This window comes from Schistocerca americana, chromosome 5 (assembly GCF_021461395.2).
Source record: "Schistocerca americana isolate TAMUIC-IGC-003095 chromosome 5, iqSchAmer2.1, whole genome shotgun sequence".
Classification (NCBI taxonomy): domain Eukaryota; kingdom Metazoa; phylum Arthropoda; class Insecta; order Orthoptera; family Acrididae; genus Schistocerca; species Schistocerca americana.
The window spans coordinates 668,400,041-668,404,729 of NC_060123.1; the positions used below are offsets into that span (position 1 = coordinate 668,400,041).

The 4,689-nt window shown below is 42.4% G+C and overlaps 1 pseudogene; it reads left to right on the forward strand.

Moving 5' to 3' along the window:
- Positions 1 to 4,012: 4,012 nt before the first annotated feature.
- On the forward strand, positions 4,013 to 4,130 carry LOC124617005 (annotated as a pseudogene).
- Positions 4,131 to 4,689: the final 559 nt, after the last annotated feature.

Here is a 4,689-nt window from a genome sequence, read left to right on the forward strand (position 1 = left end):
CCTTCTTAATTCACATATTACCGGATTGTTTTTTCTACTCATGTGCATTAACTTACATTTTTCTGCTTCTGAAGTTAGTTGCCACTCATCCAGCAACTAGAAATTTGATCTGTCATCTTTGATCCTGCTACAGTCACTCAACGATGACGCATACTCATACATCACAGCATCATCATCATCAAACAGCCGCTTATTGTTCATAATTAGCTACTAAATTATCCCAAATATCTAACCGTAATGCTCCAAATGTAGAAATAAGCAAAAACACAAAACGTAACTACAGACAAACGGACTGACCAAACACCATTAGAGGTGGGAAGCAGGTGTTGCGACGAGAAATTTATTCCAAATAACACTTAAACTGCGTATTTTCGGAGTACACATGGAGAACCTCGTAGTACGAGATTTTTATGTTTCACACAAGATGGCCGAGGGCAGGGATGTAATATAGGCAAAGAAAATGGTGTAACAAGACAGAGGTGGAAGATCTGTACCTCTAAAATAGAATCTTTGCAACTGAAATAAAACTTCTTACCATAGAAAGTAACGATTTTGAGTACAAACACACACACACACACACACACACACACACACACACACACACACACGCACTCTCTCTCTCTCTCTCTCTCTCTCTCTCTCACACACACACACACGGTTTGCTTATCATAGTACACAAATATAATTACAATCTCCGACCAGAAACGAATATTCAAACTTTGCAACCGGTTAAATCATATTATTTCTCAAAAGTATGTAAGATTTCGTGTATAAAACACACAGTGCACTATCGTTGTAACTTAGCTGAGTAAAATTTAAAAAAGTACACTTGGCTGGCATATTATTGGTGTTACTGATTTAATTTATACATTAAGCAACACTTGGGAGTGTTCATAGCTTGATTTTTGTACCACACTATGAAAGCACAGTGACCCATCAAAATAAATATTTACACACCTTAATTAGCTCTATTACTTATTAAGACATACATGGCTACTTACTGACACTGCTGATATAAATTACAGGTTCGTTGAAGAGCATAGTTCGATCTTTGTACCACACATTGAGTTAATGTAAATCTATGAAATTGGTTCTATAACACTGCAAAACTCACTTGGGTACTACTGCTGAAATAACATATAGCTTAAAATGTACCTTTCAGTGAGAATTACCGAAGTAAACAATGCTGTTCCCACATCAAAATTCGTCAAACACTCGTCTCTAAAACCGACATCAAAGTCACGAACATTATTGTGAGATCATATTAGAGTATTAAGTTCATCTTTCAGGATAAAACGTGTCTCATCTTCCTTGGTAACCCTAAATCATGCTGTCACTCAGTGGAAACTACATTTAACTTGGATGAAACCGCATACTGAATAGTAGATGACAACTGCCATTACCCTAAACATTCTGACTACCATTAGTCCAAATACATTGAAGGTACTATTAGGGGTAATGAGGGTCAGTTGACAAGGTGACTGCCCACATCTCGGTCATGGTGACTACCATTACCGTGAATGCATAATGACAGTGTATGTGCAATAATGTGACAGCAAATTACAAATACTCACTACTCGACTAGTTCTGAGCAGTATTGATCAGTTTTGATAAGTCACATCATAATGTTGCAGAAATATGTAACAAATTGTCGTCGAGTGCTACCATTTTCCAGTGTAACTTTTTCTCTTGGTATCTGCTTTCCGATGTAATCGTTTCCCAGTATAATCGTAAACTGCAGCCCAGGTGGGGGATGTTGGTCAGTTGACATGGTAGCTGTCATTATCCTCTACGTGCAGTTCAGTCAGAATGAGGAAATACGACTTGCTTCGAGGCTGCATTATCAAACTTACACAGATGTCAGCAAGTTCGATGATTTCATGAACTTAGCGAGTTAAGACATGTTACAGAAAGCCGCTACTTGTTCTTAGAAGCAAAGCGAATAGACAGCAAACTGAGATTTATTGATGCCACAAGTCAAGATTCGTCCCTACGAGCAAAACGGGGTGTCACTTACTGGGGGTATCAGTTATCTGGGGTGTCAGCAACTAGGGGTGGCAGCTGTCTGGGGTGGCAGCTTCTGGATATGTCAGTTACTGGAGGTAGCAGCTACTGGCAGTGTCAGCTACTAGGGGTGGCAGCTATTGGGAGAGTCAGATACTAGGAGTTTCAACTACTGCTAGTTTCAGCTACTGGTTTCTAAAACTGCATTGTCTCACAAGAAGCTGACACCGCAAAGACCAGACACCACCAGTATTTGACACCTCCAATAGCTGACACTACCAGTAGCTGAGACCCCTATTAGCTAATACCACAAGAAGTTGACACCCACAGTAGCTGACACCTCTGGTAACTGATACCCCCACTAGCTTCAAATGTGACTGTTTATTCAGAACTTTCATTTTATTCACATTGTAACTTGTTTTCTGTGGATCATGATTATTGTATTTGCTATATTCAATGCGATTATGTAACCAGTTTCGATCAATCGATACAATCTTCAGTGGGGTTTCACGATTGAGTAGCTGTCTTTCTCTCTCCTCGTCCTTCTCGCTGGACGAAAAACGCAGAGAAACGGGTATTCCATTTTTGATAGGTGTGATACAGGTGTTTACCGCGTGTACATCGCTTTTCGGCTGTTGATGTATGTACTCTTTCAGAATTGCGAAGGGTGTTATCTCTCAAAAATATAATACATTGAACCGCCAAAAAGAAAAAAAAACTGATACAGGCATGCGTATTAAAATACAGAGATATGTAAACAGTGTAAAGAGGCAGAATAGGACGCTGCGGTCGGAAAATCTGTATAAGACAAGTGTCTTGCGCAGTTGCTAGATCGGTTACTGCCACTATAAGGCGCGTTATCAGGATTTAAGTAAGTTTGAACGTGGTGTTACAGTTGATGCACGAGCGATGAGATACAGAATCTCCGAGGTAGCGATGAGGTGCTGGTTTTTCCGTATGACCATTTCCAAGTGTAGCATGAATATCAGGAATCCGGTAAAACATCAAATATCTCCGGCATCGCTGCGGCCGGAAAAAGATCCTGGAAGAACGGCACCAACGACGAATGAAGAGAATCGTTCAACTTGACAGAAGTGCAACCCTTCCGGAAACTGATGCAAATTTCAATGCTGGGCCATCAATAAGTGTCAGCGTGCGAACAATTTAACGAAACATCATCGATATGGGCCTTCAGGGCCGAAGGCCCATTCGTGTCCCTTGATGTCTGCACGACACAAAGCTTTACACCTCACCTAGGTCCGTCAACACCGACATTGTTACCTGGAAACATGTTTGCCTAGTCGGGCGAGCCTCGTTTCAAATTATATTGAATGGATGGACGTTTACGGGTATGGAGACAATCTCATGAATCCATGGATCCTGCATGTCAGCAGGGGACTGTTCAAGCTGGTGGAGGCTCTGTAATGGTGTGAGGAGTATGAAGTTGGCGTGAAATGGGAATCCTGATATGTCTAGATACGACTGTGACAGGTAACACCTACGTGAGCATCCTGTCTGATCACCTGCATTCATTCACGTCCATTGTGCATTCCGACCACCTTGGGCAATTCCAGCAGGACAATGCGACACCTCACACATCCAAAATTGCTACAGAGTGGCTCCAGGAACACTCTTCTGAGTTTAATCACTTCCGATGGCCACCAAACCCCGCGGATTTGAACATTATTGAGCATATCTGGGATACCTTGCAACGTGCTGTTCAGAAGAGATCTCCACCCCCTCGTACTCTTACGGATTTATGCACATCCCTGCGGCATTCATGGTGTCAGTTCCCTCCAGCTCTACTTCAGACATTAGTCGAGTCCATGCCACGTCGTGCTGCGGCACTTCTGCGTGCTCGCGGGGACTCAACACGATATTAGTCATGTGTACCAGATTCTTTGGCTCTTCAGTGTATGATGACTGTGTTGTTTTTGACTCAAAATCATTACTTATTTTTATAATAATTTTATTTCAGTTGTAAATATTCAATTTTAGAGATATCGGGGCCAACGGCCTTGCCGCAGTGGTAACACCAGTTCCCGTCAGATCATCGAAGTTAAGCGCTGTCGGGCTGGGTTAGCACTTGGATGGGTGACCATCCGGTCTGCCGAGCGCTGTTGGCAAGCAGGGTGCACTCAGCCCTTGTGAGGCAAACTGAGGAGCTACTTGATTGAGAAGTGCGGCTCCGGTCTCGGAAACTGACATACGGCCGGGAGAGTGGTGTGCTGACCACATGCTCCTCCAGTGACGCCTGTGGGCTGAGGATGACACGGCGACCAGTCGGTACCTTTGGGCCTTCGTGGCCTGTGTGGGAGGAGTTAAGTTTTAGTTCTAGAGATATCGACTTTGCACCACTGTTTTGTTGCACCACTGACTTTGGCTACGTTTCCCCTGTGCCTTTGGCCGTGTTGTGTTCTAGGTAAAGACTTTATACTATGAAGTTTACCTAATGTATTCTGAAAATATGCAATTTAAGTAGGCATCGCAATAAAGATATCATTGAAAATCCTTCTTCGCACCATATAATGGTGCGTGGTCAATTCGTTTGTCTGTGGCTGTGTTGTGTGTTCTTACATGTTTTATTGTGGAGCACAATATTAGATATTTGATTTATCTAGTAGCTGATTATTGGAAATGTAGCCTGTAAACGTTGTAGAGAACCCTGACACAATAATTCCAGTT